General features: G+C 29.0%; 1 long non-coding RNA gene across 1 annotated transcript; it reads left to right on the top strand.

Annotated features, from left to right (window-relative positions):
• The first annotated feature begins 13,731 nt into the window (after positions 1-13,731).
• On the top strand, positions 13,732-16,552 carry LOC132726762 (uncharacterized). Its single transcript, XR_009625248.1, has 2 exons — positions 13,732-15,211; positions 16,203-16,552. It is a non-coding gene; the product is annotated as an uncharacterized LOC132726762 (long non-coding RNA).
• Positions 16,553-18,325: the final 1,773 nt, after the last annotated feature.

The following is an 18,325-nucleotide window of genomic DNA, read 5'->3' as shown; positions in this document are numbered from 1 at the left end:
TTAATTTCCCGGTTTCCCAACCCTTTAAACCTTCAAAAGGCCCCCTTGAGAAAATTATCTTGTTACCTCTTCAAGGGATGGTAAAAACATGATGAGTTTGAGCGTTTAAAGGGGTTTTTTTCCGGCCATGGGAACCCACTATTTTAAAAAAAGATGTGTTTGTTGTTGTTTTTTGTGTGTTTTTTTATTTGTTTTTTTTTTTGTTGTTGTTTTGTTTTCGAAAAAAACAGAAAATTTTAATTTTTAAATGGTTTATGAAAAATAGTGAAACTTTTTTTTTAAAAATACGTTTTTTAAAATTTAATTTCAATGGGAAATTCACAAGTTAATTTATTTTTTATAAATAATGGACTTACAAAAATTATTGGCAAAATTCGCCCACGCATAGAAATATAACTAAAATGTCCCTCTTAGGGTTTAAAGGGGTTGCTTTTTTTAAATGAATTTAAAGTTAAAATTGTTGATTTTTTTTGTTCTTGCGGGGGGTTTCTTTTTTTATTTTGTTCTTTCTATTTTTGAACAAAATTTTAAACAACTAATTCGTTTTTTATTTAAACCCCTTCTATCCCAATTCCCCATACTCCCAGCTTCTCCAAAAATTTTTTACACCTGAACAATGGGGCAAAGTTTTTTACTCGTGATTTTGTAAGAAGTTTTTTTTACAAAATTGCCCCCAAAAATGAAAAATTTAAAAATATGATACAAACATGATAACTGATGTTTTGATTCTTGAAATATATTTACTTAAAAAATCGTTATGCCATTTTGTTTTCTTGAAAAAAAAAACACACAGATTTTATGTGTTTGTTAGAAGTTTACGAATTCAGTTCAGAATTTGTCAATATATGTTTAAACTGTTCATTTAGTAACTTTATAAATTAGAGTGACGTGTTCTTTTTACATTTTAAATAGAAGTGAAAAAGAATATGTTTTAGAAACGGAAAATGTTACGTTATGCACTGACTGAATAAGGAACAGTACATACCTTGATCAGAAAGCCTGAATACTTACGGTTGATAATGGTGTATATGGGCTGCTTGGTAATATATGTTGGTCCCTTTTATTAAGAATAAAACCCCATGTTTTTTTTAAATATACTTTGTTTTGTTTTTTTGTTTTTTGCTGCTCTATTTGCTTTTTTTGTTATGTTTTGTTCTTTTGGGTGGCTGTTGGGGGTAGTTTTTTTAAAATTTTTCCTTTGTTTTTAAATTTTTCTAAAACAAATTTTGATTTCCCAAAGATTTAGTTTATTAAACCTGATTTTTAAACCTGGAAAAAAAATGGATTTTTACAGGGGGTCTGGTTTTTTCCCGGTTTTTTTTGGGTTTTTATTTTTTTTTGTACTGTAATTTTTTCCCAATTGTGTTGTTTGTTGTTTTTTTGTTTTGTTTTTTGTTTTGTTTTGTTTTTTTGAGTTTTTGTTGGTTTTTGGGGGGTTTTTTTTTGGTTATAGAGTTTTATTTTTTATTATTGGGTTTTCTTTTTGTACAAATATTAGATCTCTGTGCTTTTTTTTAAATATGAATTTAAATTGTTTGCTTTTCCTTTTATCTATTACTTTATTTTTAAACCCAATCTGTGAAAAAGGGAGATTTTGTGGTTTTCCCAAAATGTTTTTAAACAATTTGTGTGTTAGGTGTAAAATGTGTTAAAAAAAACGATTTTGAAAAAGGATTTTTTGTAGGTATGCCTGTGTTATGTACAGTATGTGATAAACAAGGACAATCAAAATGTTAATTCTATTTTTCTTTTATATTGTATTGGCAATGTTTGAAACAAAATAGTTCGCATCTATTTACTATTTAAGATAAAAATTTATTATAAAAAACGTTCATGTGTTTTATTTATTGTGTTAGTATATGATGATTTTCTTTTCTTTATTTTAAATAAAAAAATTTAAAAAATTTTTTTCCCCTTAAAAATATGTCTGTAAAGAAAAAAAGTACATTGTACCCAACAAATAAAAATTTGGGTTCCCTTGAATTAGTTTCTATATTTCTGAAAGACAAATATTGCATACTGATCAAAACGTTTTAAAAATATAAATAGTGATGAAAGAACAAAAATACAATCAAAAGACTTGTGCATATTTTCTGACGTAAACCATATTTAGAAAACTGAGTCGCTTCAATCTGAATAAAAATGAAAAATCAATTTGTATGAAAATTTTTCCCCCAATTTGGGGAAACATGTTCTAATATATTTTTCGGTATAAAAACTATTTTAAAAAGCCATGGGCCTTTCAAAAAAAAATAGGATTTTTGGCAGAACTTACCTGTTTAAAGATTTGTAAAAGGCATTTTGTACGATATCGGCGGTAAATTTAAAAAATTTTGTAATGGAAAAACCCCCAAACAATGGTACAAACAGGGAAATAAGAAAGGGTTCACCCATGTTAAAAAAGGGAAACGAGGATTCAAATGTAGTAAATGAAGTGAACTTTTAAATTTGCAAAATTGTTACACATGTTACAGCAAAAAACCCCTTTATAAGGGCTATCCTAAAAGTAAAAAATTTGCAAACAGAATTTCATTCCTAAAAAAAAGGTCACCGAAAGCCGGACCACAATTGCCCTTTTTTTAAATTTCCCAAATGCAAAAATTTTGATAAAAAGGCGTTTTGGGGGAAGTTTTAAAAAAATTTAAAATCATATTTGCTTTGGGTTTTTGAAAGTTAGGCATTAATTTTTGTTTTGCCCGAGTTTAAATTTATTTAAAAAAAGTTTATGCTTTTTTGGGTATGTAACAAAGGAAAAACCCTTTAAAAGGGTTTTTTTAAAAGTTTTCAATAATTTTTTTCCTCAAAAAAATATAAATTGTTGCCAAAACATGCCCTTTTCTTCACTTTATTTTTTCCAACTGCCATCAATTACAAGTTGTCCCCAGAATTTCTATTGATTTTTATTTTTTTTTCTTGAGGTTCAAGGGTTTTTAAATCAAATAAGTATTTCCCGGGCTACACGATATGGAGGGTTTTTTCCAAAATTTTTGTTCAAAAATAAATTAGTATCCCAAATAAAATTTAAAATAAAAAATAGCCCAATTCAGCAAAATAAAATATTTGATCATCTTGTCAATGTTAATTAAAGGAAAATATACATTGATGCTCAGTTTTTTAAAATTTTTTTATTTTAAAAATGGAATTATTAAATTTTTATTTAATTGATGTATTAATAAATTTTAATGAATAACCCAATGGGTTTAAAAAAAAGGTTATTATTAGTCAAGTTTAAATTTTCAGTTTTTCCCTTTCCTTGAACGATTTTTATAAAATAATTTTTCTAAAAAATAAATAAATAAAAAATCAAATAAAAATTAAATTTTGGCATATTGCCCCAATTCTATATATATCTAAAAAAATTTAAAGATAGGGGTGGGGAAAAAGGGTTAAATTTTAAATTCTCCCAAATTTATCGGGCCCCCGGTAAAAATTAAAGTGTTTACTTTTTAAAAGGTTTTAAATTTTTTAATTAAAAATTTTTAATGCACCATCAAAAAAAAAAGTTTCCTTTAAATAAAAAGATGCTTTTTGAAAAAGATGAAAGGAATAAAGTTTGGAAAAAATAAAAATTTTGCTCGATTTTAAAGCAAAACCCCCTTTTTTTTAAATCTTTTTTGAGGGTTTGGGGCCCATTTTCCGCTTTTAGAATGGAAAAAGGGGAAAAACGTGTTGATTAAATGTTCTAGGAATAAAAGTAAGTAAGGGTTTGGTAAAAGATACCCAAAAATTTCGTGCCGGTGGCAAAGCAAAACCAATTTATGTTAAAAATGTTGGCTTTGTCTGTATTCGACCTGAGTTTTAAAAAAAATTTCCACCAAACGCGGATCACATCACCAATAAGGCAGCTTTTTTTATTTCAATTATATGTATAGTTAAGATGCAATACACTTTATTTCCTGTATTTATTACTTTGACTTGGAAAATATCTGAAATTATTGTCCTTTCTTTTTTATTTTTTAAATGAATTTATTTTTACCCCCATTGTTAAGTGACTAGATTAATAGTCACTTTAAAAACTCATGTTTTTGTTAACATTAATTTGTTTTTACGGGGTAAGAAAGGTTTCATTTAAAGTCTTTTTGTAAATTTAAAACAAAAATCAAAAGTTTGAGTTCGTTCCTTGCTTTTCCCCTTTGAACAATTCAAAAAACCAAAATACTAACATATAGATATTTTAAAGAAAAAAACATAGTTACTTTCTACTTTTTTTTAGTTTTCTTCTACCTGTTTAATTAAAAACCTTTTACTTGATTTGCAAACTATCTAATTTAGCTACAAAAGTCATAAGAGGATTATTTCTCTTATGAAATAAACTTTAAGTTCCATCTTCATGGCAGTCTGATGAATTATTTTTTTAAAATTTAAATTAAATTTAAAATTTTATGGGCACAAAAACTGGGGTTTAACGAAAAATTTTCGTAAAAGATATAAAAGAAACTGCAGAAAAATAGCAAGCGATTTTTAAAAAAATGGGGCTAACTAAAATTACACGCAACTTGATAAAGGTGTTTTAAAGGTCGTCTTAGATTCTTCAAGTAAGTTAATTTAAATTTTTGGGTTTTTTGAAAAAAAAATTCATTTGAGTGAAATACAAATTCCATTTTCACGGTATTCCCAAAATTCAAAAAAGACTTGCTTTTGGGTTTTTGAGGTTTTTTTCAATTTTTTAAAACCCTAAATTAAAAAATGCCTTTAAAAATATCTTTTAAAATATAGTTTTCTTTCAAAAAAGAGGAAATTATAAAAGTTGTTTAAAACCCCCAACCGCGCCACCCTTTTTACAGTTACTGAAAAATCTTAACTTGGGATTCACGATTATGTGAATTTACAGTTATTTCGACCCTGTTAACTTCTTGCATAAAAAGGGATAAACTTTAAACTGGGAAAACGATGTCGAGATAAAGTTTAAAATTTTAATGATAGCTAACTAATTTGATGTGACCCAGTTGGGAAAATTTTTGATTTTTTTTAAATTTTCTAATATTCTTTTTTTTTGGGGGGAAAAAGTACACAACAATAGAAATTACAAAGGGGTACAGTATTAGAGGTTTTAAAATGAAAAAAAAAATCAATAGATTATGAACATGTAGTAATTTTTACGCCTTTACAAGAAAAAAGCAAATTTTAAACATTTACAAGCTATGTAAAAAAAAAATATTTGTATCGATTTTTTGGAAAAAAAAAGTTAAAAAAGAAAAAGAAATTCCCCTATTTAAATTGTTAAAAATTTACTACATTAAAATCCCTTGAATTCAATTAGTTTATGAAAAAACCTGATTTGGGTTTTTTTTGTAGATTACAATGTAGCTTCCCGATCAAAGCTTTTCCAAACGTCTATATATCGAACCCTTTATTAAAAAAAAGTTTTTTAAGTATACCCCAAAAAACCCAAATACAAAAGTTTTTGTACCTTTATTTTCTTCCCCTTTGTTTATATTTTTCCCTTGTGTATCGGGATTTATAAAATTTTGGGAAATTTTAACAGTCATTTAAACTTTTTCCCTTTGAATTTACTTTTTTTAAACCCGTTTTTTTCGTACTAAAATTAATTTTTGGGGGATATGGATTATAAAATAGATATATGTATAAATAGTTTAATTTCTTAGTTTAAAAGGAAAAAAATTTCCTGGGGAAAAAGTAAGTGCCTAAATATCTCTGATTTCAAAAATGTTTTTGTTATAGCCGTGGAGTTTACCTAAAGGGAAATAAACCAGAAAAGGAAAAAAAACTTTTCCATTCATTATTAAATTGCAAATTTTTGCTTTTGATTAAAAGGGAAGAAAAAAAATAGTTTAAAACAATGAATACATTTTTATATTTAATTTCTTTTATTAGTAGATCCCTTTTTTTTTATTTGAATAAATTTTTTTGTTTTAATTTGAATCATAAAAAGGTAAAATGGTATGAAATTAAAAGATTGGGGAAACCCATGTTTATTGTTAAAACATTTTTTTTATTTAGATTTTTTGATTTATTGATTGATTTATTTTAAATTTATTTTTTGATTGATTGTTTTATTAATTTATTGTTTGATTTATTTATTTATTTTCTGTTTTTATTTTCATTTTTGTTTATAGCCCCTTTAAAAAGAAAATTTAAAGTTTTTTTCCCTTCAAAAATTTTTTTGGGGCAGGAAATTTTCCCAAAAAAGTTTTGATTTTAAAAATTTTGTACATACTTTCGTTATATTTTAAAATTAAGTTATAATCAAAACACCAAAGTAGGCAGTTGTTAAAATAAATAAAAAAAATTTTAGTCCATAAAATTAGTTTGATGTTGGTAAAACTTTTTGATACCGATGTCACAAATAAAATGCGGTCTTAAATTGGCAACACAATATTGAAACTATGCCAGTTGAAATAATTTTCAGGGGGTTATTGTTATTGTTTGTTGTTTTTTGTTTGGGTTTTTTTAACATACAAATCAAACAAACATAATAATGATGGCTAGTTTCTGTTCTAATGTTCTGTTTGGAACTTTTGCTATTCAAAGTAGTTGAAGATCAAACTATTTAGTTTTCAGTGGATTGAACCTTTTCAAATAGACTTTTAAATCTATATATGGAAAATGATTTGACAACCGCAAATTGTGTTTACAATACAATGTTTATTTTTTTAACATTTTCATGAAGTTTAAGACGTGCAAGAATGTTTTTAAACTATTCCACTCAGAGTATTTTGATAATATATTTATAATGTAAATATTTTTAAGTCGCTACTTTAACGCATGCCTGTTTTTAATTGATTAAAATATGATAAACAAGATCCCAACAAGGAAAGGCGGCGTTCAATGAACGCAAACCCCCATATGACCCAGCAACAAGAAAAACCAAACGGCAAGGAGGGCCCAGGCGGACCCAAAAGAACAAAAAACAGGACAGGGCAAAGGACAGAGCACGGAAAGGTTAATCATTTAAATGATAAATAATTTGGAACTGATTAGGAATTCAAAGAAAAAATAATAATAGGCCCCACAAAGGGGAAGGGGACAGGAGACCGGGGGAAGGGGGGGGGGTAATTAAAAGAATTTAAAAAACTAGAGTGCAATGGGGAAGATACTTACCGTTAGACCGGGAAAGTAAAGGGCTAATCATTAATTTTTTCAAATTTTTATTTTTTACTTATCAACTATAGGGTTTTAAAAATTTAGAAAGTAAAATTTTTTTCCCTTCTTAAATTAAATTGTTAAAAACTTAAGAATAATTTTTAATTTCCTTTTTACAAAAAATATACTTAAAACTATTTTAAAATATGTTGTTTGTTTCTGTTTTTAAATTATTTAAAAAGTTTTAACGGCGAGAAAGGGGCCGGGGAAAATTTTTTTTTGAAAGAAAAAATCGGCTTCAGACCCAGGGCATTATAAATTACTTTGGGGGATTATTTACTTTTTGGCCCCCTCTGAAGTTATCTATGGTTTTAAATTTTTCCTTAGTAAACTTGGGTTTTAAATTTTTTTGGGTATTTTATTCTTTAACTGTACAGTATTTTTAAACCCGTTTCTTCCCCTTTTGTGCAAAAAATTTAATAGCAAATTTTTTTTTTTTCGGGTTAAAATTTTGGGGGTTTTTTTTTTTAAAATTTTCAATTTTAAATGTTTTTTGTTTAAAAATTCGTGGGAATTTGTAAACATAAAAAATTTAAGCGATCAGTTTCTAAATCCTAAATTTTAAATTCCCCAAATGGGGGGGCGTTTTTTTTAAAAGTGAAAATTATTTTTCAGTGTTTTTCACGTGCTCGTTTTTCCTGGGCCGTTATGATTATAGGTTTTGTGCTTCATTAAAAATATCTAAAATTTTATTAAAAAACAGAAATGCTTTAACGAAAGGAAATATCCCTATTTTTGAAATAAAAAAAGTTTTCTTGTTGAATGTATGAAAATTGTATCAAACTCTTTTTATTAACAATTTTAGGTTTAAAAAGTATTGAAAATATCTTTTATTTAAATAAGTTATTAAAGCCGCTTTTCCGTTCAAAAAGTTAAAAAGTTAACTTTCCCCTGTTTAAAAGCGTTCAACCCCGGGAAAAAGTGCCTCAAAAAATCGAAAACGAAAATAAAAAGGGGTTTTACGCCCCAGTTTTACCCGGGGGAATGTTTTTTTATTTTCCCTTTTAAATTAATCGAATTTTTTTCCTTTTTTTCAAAAATGTAAACTGAATATAAATGGGGTTTAGACAAAATATTTTTCTTTTTGTTTACAAATTGAACACTTTATGTTAAAAAGGCGATAATAGTACCCTTTTGTAAGTAATTGGGCTTTTTTCGAACCCATTTTTGTATTTACCCCTAAATTAAGCTTTAAAAGCACTTTTTTGTATCAAAAAACGTCTTTTTAAACAAAATATGACCCCTTATTTGTATTTTGGTTTGGTTTCCCTTTTTTAAATTTTAGTTTCTTTAACAGAATTTGCGGAAGTCTTGATGTGTACATAGTCTAGCCGGTTTTGTACGGGGTAAAGGAAAAAATGTGTCGGTGTAGAGGGAAACAAAATATTTTTCTGCAAAAAAATAAACTTCAGTGCGAGCATGTACGTACGCTGATGAAGGAATAACGATCGATGTCGGGAACAGGGATCGTAAAGTGAAACATTTTAATATTTTGGAAAGGAAAAAAATATTAAATAAGAAACACTTGATTATATGTACGTACCATGAATATGAATGGTAGTAACCAGATTCCGTCCTGCTAGAGAACTTTGAATATGCGACTTTGAGTCAATAAGGAAAGTATAAAACTCAGTAGACCTTATTTCATTACAGATTGGTAGAACGTTACAGTATAATTCTTAAATCTGTGGATTTCATTACATTTCAACACGGCCTATTCTTACAGCATTTTTTTTTTGGCGATATGCCTTTATTTTTCAAATAAAAAGAAATAAAAAAATTTTAATTAAAATGAAAGAGCTTAATTCGATATATATACAGAACATATCAAAGTACATTTTTAATTTGCTTATCAATTTTGGGTGGGTCTAAGGGGTGTAAAAGGGTGCTGTTTATAAAAATTAATTTATTCTTTTTTGTCAAACATTTTACTTAAATGGTCAAGGGGTTTTTATTTTTTTATATTTTTAAAGGGATGATAGGGGGTTTGTATTTCCTTTGAAAGTGCGGGTATCAATTTTTGCCAGCCCCTCTCAAACAAAATAAAAAAGAAAAAAAAGCATATTATAAACAATACATGAATTGACTAGATATGTTTTGATCTAAATAGTGTTCTACTGTTTTTGCAAGAAAGCATGTGGCTACCTGGAATGACACGTTCTCATGTTGTATTATGAATTCAAGTAATTATTTAATATTCATGACCTTGTGTCATTCCTTACATCAGAATGACTGTCAGCTCATTAAAGACTATACACTTAAAAATTGTGTGGCTGTTAGACACCGTACACATTCTTCTTAACCCTCTACATTAAAATACTACACCCCGTTCACTTACATTTGTTTTTCTTGCTAGACTCTGTACACAAGACAAGGCTGTTTTTCGAAAATTTTGCTAAAACCAGCTCGAGTTGATGGGTGACCACTCAAATACAAATAGAGGGAAGTCTATATATATTTTGCATTAAAGACAAATTTTGATAAAGAAAATGCCTTTTTTTGGCTCAATTGAATGAAAATGTAAATGTCAACAAATACAGTTTATCGTCAATTTAACAAAACTATTCAATTTACAGAAGAAAGCAAAAATGTCTTTAAAACCAGATGCTTTCAGCTTCACAAAATTGTTACGTTCGGAAAAATCATTTAAGTTATGATTGAGAAATTGGTTGAAACATTACCTCGGGTGAACTTGTCGTACACCTTTTTACTTTCGTTTTCGATATTTTCAGGGGCTACTTCCGGTGAACGCTGTGCGACAGTGCACTCGGGCTTATTGGCTTTCGTGTATATATTTTACACTTTAACTGGAACCATGTACTTTCTTATGACAATGCACTTAAAATTTATATCTTTTTCCTAAACAATCAACAAACAAATGTCACAAAACAAATGTCATTTTGGTACTTATTAATAATTTCGGTCTAATTTTCGCAAATCAATATTTAAACTAAATTTCAGTTATAAACAGATAATTTCAAACCGAGTGTGTTGAAAGGGTGACCAAACTATCTTGTTTGCAGTTATTTATAGCTTTTCAATAGAAAAGAAAGGAAAATAATATTGCTTTAAATATTTATACTTTTAGTGATTGATAAACTTTTAAAATTAAAAAAAAAAACATATATTGAAATGTGTTTGCAGCTATTCAATATCTAATTGACAACCAAAATTGTCTATAGAATACAATGTTTACTTTATCTTTATCATGAAGATCAAAAAACGTGCACATTTCTTTTCAAATCTATTCCACTCAGAGTATTGATTATATATATTTTAATGTCAATACTTCAACCGTTACTTTTAACGCAAAAATTATTTATGGGATAAAACTAAGACTGTCATTGTTTTAAATCCCACTTTTTAAAACTTATCAAAACAAAATCTGTAAAATTCATTTACGAAAAATTTTTCCCCATTTTCAAATATAATGTGTAGTTTAAATTTTTAAAATTTTCCTGCTAAGTTTCAAAAATATCCCCAAATTTATTTAAAAAATCTTTTTTAAACTAAACCCCGATTCTAAATTTTAAAAAAAATTTTTCTTTTTTTAATAGAAGGTAGCCGTTTCCTTAAAAATTCAAAAAAAAATTTTTAAAGAGATAAAAATTATTTTTAGACAAAGAAAATTTTTCTTTTTTAAATTGAATTTTTAAAAGGGTGTAAATAATAAGAAAATATTTATTTTATTTGGGCCCTTACTAATCCAGAGATGTTTAGGGGCAAATTTAAAAACCTGCATGTTTTAAATAAAAATGAAATAATGAATGGTTAATCCACAGGCACGAGTATCGGACCTGGGAAGAAAAAATATGACCAGATTGATAAAAAAATCTGTGTTCATCTTAAAAGTGTCAAAAAACAAAAAAAATGTAAATAATGACCCCCTTTAAAAATATACTTTGGTTAATGATACATTACAGTGAAACTGTTTTTCTGTACGAAATCTGCTGTGGTCATAATATTATTTTTAAAATAGGTTTATCTCTTCAATTTGGTTTGCAAATCATGGTCATGCAACTACATAATTAGGTAAAGAAGCAGACGCTTGTTTTTGTTGAGTCTTTTATGTTTTTATAGGGGTGATTTGTTATTCACAAAATTACACTTTATATGCATGTATAATTTGCAATGCTATTTTATTATATTGAATGTTTTTTGGATTGATTTATCAAATTATTTGTACTGTAATTAAAAGTGTTAGACTCGTATGTCCGATTAAAGGCATAATCTTAATGAAAATGAAATTAGTTCACTTTTTCATTTGTATTGATCACATGATGGTTTAAGCCAATTAAAAAAACATCAACATGAATCGGGTAGAGAAAAATTTTGCTAATAGTAAATCGATAATCTTTACAAACTTTGAATAGCAAGTGTTAATTTCATATTATATTTTCGGCAGAAGAAACTGTCCTAGGGGCCAGGCATTTTTGTATCGTAACATGGCTTCCGTGTCAGTATCACGTGATTATCCCAAGCACCACCGTGACTTAGCGCGGTAATTGTAGTATATAGCTAACCTGGACGTGTCGCATAGGATATCATAGTAAATATTTTTTTTATATTTGTTTGTAATAAATATTTACAAACCGTATCTTTTGGGGTTTTATTTGATCAGTCGATAACAAAAAATGATGTTTTTGTAAATTAATATTAATCATTTCTCAAATGAATATAATTTAATTAATTTATGAACTTCTACATTTTATGTCATATTAAGTTTTGATATTGATAGATTTTAGAATGTCGACAGTTGTCATTAAATGTCTCGTATATATTCTTTAAATGTTTTACCATCGGGCTTTTGTTGCAATACCCAAAGCACAATTTTGCTATTTTACTTAAACAGTTTAGCGTTATATATAACTACTTCCTAGTAAATTGCATATTAAATTCGAATTCACTTTGAAACTGTCTATAATGACAGAAAAAGGACCATTAAGTGAAAGCAACGTTCACGGATGAGTAGATACCACAATGTACAGTCATACAGGACACTCTTATGATATATTATCGTATAAGATCTTTCAAGTTGTGTTTAAGCTGTGAAACAAAAGGGTCTAAAGCAGTTCTCTTAATAAAATGTGAACATTACTTAGTTTTAGTCAAGGTCTCAAGTTTGAAACAAATATCAAGGTAGACCATCTGATAGTGAATGACAGTTTAAATTATTTGCGGTATCTCCCCTTTTCCAGAATCTTTATATTATCAGTAACAGATAAACAGTTGAATGTGACAACTGTTAAACGTTTTACGATACTTTAACAAAGTGTTGTTTTGAAACACATTCTCATTAAATCTAACACTTGAAGTGCTCATAAATTAATCATTGATTTTCTTTTAAACAGCTGGTGGCGAGTGAATCTTTCCATGCGAGCAGTGTAGACCAAGATGAGTTGGCACACCTCTGCTGTCTGGTCATAGCCTGCAAGTTTTCGCTATTCAGTTAGAACTTGCTTATGTTATTTTTCCCCCTGACATGATAAGTGGTTATGTCCAGAATGAAAAGTAACGGTTTTCCGTTCAGTTTGGAGAATCTTTTTTTTAGCTCACCAGTACCGAAGGTTTAGGGTGAGCTATTAGTATCAAGGGGATGCTCTGGCGTCCGTCGTCATGCGTCAGCAATCATTTTCTCTGAAACTGCTGGGCAAATTTACCTCAAATTTGTTCTGTAGCATCCTTGTGCAAGTCACACTTAAATTTGCTCAAGTCATTTTAATTGACCCCTTTTAGGGGTCACCAGAGCTAAAAATAGAAAAACCTTTAAGCATCTTCTACTACAGAACCAATTGATGGATGATCACAAAACCTTGTAGCATTCTTGGGTAGTCCTTTATCAAATTTGCTCATATTAATTTGATTGGCCCATTTTAGGAGTTTCTACAGCTAAAATTAGAAAAACCTTCAGACATCTTCTCCTACAGACTTTATGGATGGATAATCACCAAACTCTGTCTGTAGCATTCTTAGGTAGTATTTTATCAAGTTTGATCATATTAATTTGATTAGCCCCTTTTAGGAGCCGCTAAAGCTAAAAATAGACATACCTTTAAACGTCTGCTTCTACAGAACCAATTGATGGATGATCACCAAACTTTGTCTGTAGCATACTTAGGTAGTCCTTTATCACGTTTGCTCATATTAATTTGATAAGCCCCTTTTAGATGTCTCTGGAGCTAAAAATAGAAAAACCTTTAGACATATTCTAATGGATGATGATCACTAAATTTTGACCCCAGGGCTTTTATTTGAACAAACTTAGTAGACACCCATTAGAAGATGTTTCATGCCAAATACCTTAGCTCTTGCTCTTTGGGTTCTTTAATTGGGTTCTTTAAAAGAAGATTTTTCTAATTTTTACTATATGCATATAGGGAAAATCAATGAGCCCCTTGGGCGGGGCCAATTTTGACGCAAGGGCTTCTATTTGAACAAACTTGGTAGACACTCACTAGAAGATGTTTCATGCCAAAAATCTAAGCTCTTGCTCTTTGGGTTTTTTAGAAGAAGATATTTAAAGTTTTTTCTTTCGGTTGCCATGGCAACCAGAGTTCTGCATGGAATTAAATTCTTTGAACAATTTTCAAAGGTGACCACCAAAGGAACATTCCTGTGAGGTTTGGATGAAATTGGCTCAGTGGTTTAAGAGGAGATGTCATTTAAAGTAAAAGTTTACGGACGACGGACGGACGGACGACGGACGGACGCCGGACGAAAAGTGATCACAAAAGCTCACCTTGTCACTTTGTGACAGGTGAGCTAAAAATGGATTTCAGTCGGGCGTGACCAGTCGCTCGGTTCCAGCAGGTTCAGAGTTAAAGGAACCGAAACAATTAATTGTATACATGTTAGTGATGTAAGTAAAACTATGTATTTCTTTTCTTTAAGTAACCAAGTTTATTTTTCTATATTGATTGCTCAAAAATGATCTAAAAAAAATTTAACACCTTAGAGTTAGTAATGTAAACGGCACAGGCAGGATTTTTTTGAAAATATAAAGGACGCACACACACCTTCAAACACAAATATGTGCGCAAACATCACACAACCACACAAATATACACCAGTTAAGTAAAATTAACTGGACGTGTCAAATCATTCATTTATTTATGATATTAACATGAGCTGTAAGGAAACTATGTTTCGGATATTTCTGTGTGTACTTACTTTTTTCTGTAGGTACAATCCTATAGAAGGTAACTTAGTATTTACAGTTAATACAGATAAGTTTAATTAAATCAATTACTTCAATGCATGTAAGACATTACTTTTATTTATGTGTGATAATCATTGTTTTCCCTTTAATTAAAAAGAATTGGGAATATCAAGATTTTTTTTTATTTGGTTTATATCGGTTACATATAGATATTGATTGATTGATTTTTTTGTCAATTTATTAATTGGCAAACCCATATTGCAACTAGGCCAGTTGAAATAATTCAGGGGATTGTTGTTTTTGGGTTTCTTTTAAACAATCTTGTTTTCAGCGGGTTGTATATTTTCAATAGAAAATAATCTTTTTAAGGAAAATGAAAACACAATTATGGTAACAATACAATGTTTATTTTATACGTTTCATGAATTTTAAGACGTGCAGAATGTTTTTATCTATTCCACTCAGAGTTTTGATAATATATTTATAATGTAAATATTTTTAGTCGCTACTTTAACGCATGTTTTGATTGATTAAAGTAAGATTGATAATTAATTTATTGTATTTTTTACTCATCAAACTACATCTTTATAATGTAAATATTGTAGTAGCTACTTTAAAGCATGTGTTTATTGATTAAAGTAAGACTGATCATTAATTTATCATTTTTTTTTACTTATAAAACTACATCTAAAATTCAGAACGTAAATGTTTAAACATTCTTTAGTTATATTTGTATATTGTTAACCATCATTTTGAATTTACTTTGTTCGATAACATTATACTTAATCTATTTTAAAGTATGTTGTTCTAGTTGCTGTATTAAATTATTTAAGGTTAATATACAGCAGAGTGTGGCCGGAATCTTGATGATAATCGGCTTCAAACCGGGGGCATTATAACTTACTTGGCGGATTATCACTTTCCGGCCCGCCTCTGACGTCTATTTATGTAAGTATCTAATAGTAGCACCTAATTAATTACGTTGATATTTCATTCTTTCACTGTACAGTATCTTATACACAGTTGCATGTGCAAAAAAAAAAAAAAGTAGCAAGTTATATTTTCTCGGAATAAAATTTTTGGTTTTTATTCCTTTAAATTGCAATTAAACTGTGTCATCATAAAATTAAGCGATCAGTGCTTAAATCCTAACTTTCACTTTTACAGCCGACTGTTTGATGACGTAAAATGTGACGTTATTGTTATAGTTTTTGCACGTGCTAGTGTTCAGCGGGCCGATTATAAATAATAATTTCATGTGCTTCATTTACTATAATATTTAACTCTTATAAGAAACGAGAGTGTTTCAACGAGGAAGAATATCATATTGTTGAAACAGCAAGTCTCTTGTTGAATGTAGCAGTAACCTTGAAAAATACGTGTTTTGTAACGTAACATATTCGTGGCATTTATTACAGGTGTATTATTTTGTTAATATTTCAATGCCAAAGGAAACTGTTTGTTAGGGGAGCCCCGGGTTTTACGTTTTTTATTTTAATTTTAAAACAGCCCGGCAAAATTTTTTTTTTCCCCGTTGTAAAAAGGGTAAATCTAAAAAAACTGATAAAGGAAAATTTGAAAAAATCCGTTGTTATTAAAAGCTTAAAAGGCCCCTTTTTTTAAAATGCAAAAGGGTTTTTTGTTTATTGTAAATGAAAAAATGTAAATTAAATTTTTAAAATTTTTACTCCCTTCATGATTACTTTTTAAATTTTTTTATAATTATTTAATATCTTATCTTTTTAAAACCCGGGTGTGTATCTTGACGAAGTTTCCAAGAAAGCACCAAATGTTCACATTGACTAATTTTCGTAATTGTTGTAAATTTATGATCTTTAATATCTATAATAATAATAATAAATGTTATTATCTTATCTACACGATTATTTTACTCGATCAAAATATTTTATATATTAATCTTTGCTACATTTACGACCAGGTTAATATTTTTGGAGGAAAGAAACAAAAGTGACCAATTTTCGAAGGATGTAACCGATCTTCTCCGAGAACTGGACGTGAAATATTGTTTGACAGAGAGTATAGGAAATGCAAGGAAAAGGGTGCAAGAACCGAGATTTAAAAAATGGATAATGATTGTAAATGAGCGGGAATGCTTATAAATTTGTACACAAACTCTGACGAGAATAAGCACTTGCCAGCTGCGACATTCTACAGAAGCTTGAATCAAGCAATAAGGAGTGAAAACCCTGATTATATTTGGGAAAAAAGTGAAAAATTGCTGAATAAAGCTCTACATATAATCGAAACATTTGAGAATATATTCAGAGGGGGAAAGATGTTGTAAGTCTGATATTCCCGATAACCTAACAGAAGGGTCATCGTTCAAGGTACCAAGCTTCTGGAGCACTAGTCTTGATCCTTCAGTCACTGAACATTTTGGCGGTGCGAAATTTGCATTCATCATTATTAAGAACGTTCAAGGTGTAAATGTTCAACATGTTTCTGTAACAGATATGGAAAAGAAAGTTTTAGTTCAAAGCTCAAGGGATTATATTCTAGAAAGGAAAATAAGCAACAAGGAAGAACAACTAAAAGAGCTTGAAGCTAGATTTCACTAGCGGTATCCTAACTTTAAACCCTGAGAACATATTCAGACTCGTTTCTCTCAAATAGCATCGTGAACATGAGGCGTTATAAGTGTCTTTGTTATCAGCCGTGGGAATAAGCAAGTTAAAGTAATACGTGTATTTTATAAAAGTGTTCATGTGTTTTATCAATTGTGTTAGTATATGATGACTATCTCCTACAAGTGTTTAAAGTGTGAATCAAAATTTCTTGTTGCTTTAAATTTGTCTGTAAAAGTAAAACTAGTACATTGTATCAATAATATAACAGTTGCATAGCTTAAATTAGTAGAAAAAAACAACATTAATTGCATATTGTCAAAATGTTTTGAAAATATAAATAGTGATGAGATAATAAAATTACCATAAAAATTCATTTTTTTCAAGTACATGTAAATCATATTTAGAGATAGAGTTACACACATGTGGATAAAAATGTATCCTATTTGGTATATAGAAAGTGTCAGTATTCATGAAAATTACTGGTTAAAGACATTTCAAAAACTAAAACATTGAAAATGTTACATACAAATTATCTTAGCTATGTGTTGTTTTCAAAAGAGGGAATTAAATGTTACGTTGTTCATCCTTCATTCTTAACACCATCCTTTGTATAAAGTATGCCGAACGCCTAAGCTCTTGTCATTCGAGGTTCAATAGATATTTTTTAGAAGCTTTCCCATTTCAGGCTTTGTAAAAATAGCATTTTTGTGTCGCCTCTACGGAGTAGTGGCGACATACAGGGATCACTGCTCCGTCGTCTGTCTATCCGTCTGTCTGTCCGTTCGTCACAAAACTTGTCCGGACTACTCCTCATGAACTAATGGTGCAATTTAATCCAATCTTTACAGGAATGATCAGTACCAAGTCTAGTTGTGCATATTGTCATCATTTCCTGGTTCAATGATTTTTATCAGAGTTATGACCCTTTAATATTTTTATTTTAAAAGTTTGTCCGGACAACGTCTCTTATACCACTAATGCAATTTCAATGAAACTTTACAGGATTGATCTGAAGCTCAAGTCCTTGCGCTTTTTGCACGGGGTTTTCGGTTGAATGATTTTTGGCCTAGTTATGGCCCTTTGGTAAAAGGTGTTTTTTCTGTGTGTTGCCAGATACACAAAAGCTTGTCCGGACTACTCCTCATACACTACTGGTGCAATTTTATCCAAACTTTACAGGAATGATCAGTACCAACTATAGTTGTGCACTGTCCGTCTGTCTGTCCGTCTGTCGCAAAACTTGTACCAACATGAAATTGGTCATCATGAGACGTCACATGTGATCCCTTATCTTTCTTGTAGTTTAAATAAAAGAGGTACTTTCAAGTCTTTTCCTTCTTAGAGTCTAAAAATTGTTAAGTGGTCTTTCATATTTCATTTCAAAATAACAACAATTTGATATCATTAGGTATAAAGAAAGAACAATAACTCATTTTGAAAAATGTTTTATTTATTTAAAAATAACAATCCAACA

Source organism: Ruditapes philippinarum, unplaced genomic scaffold, assembly GCF_026571515.1.
Source record: "Ruditapes philippinarum isolate M1 unplaced genomic scaffold, ASM2657151v2 ctg10455_1_1_1_1, whole genome shotgun sequence".
Classification (NCBI taxonomy): Eukaryota; Metazoa; Mollusca; class Bivalvia; order Venerida; family Veneridae; genus Ruditapes; species Ruditapes philippinarum.
Note: the sequence above shows the minus strand (reverse complement) of the source record. Positions and strands in the feature narration are given on the sequence as shown.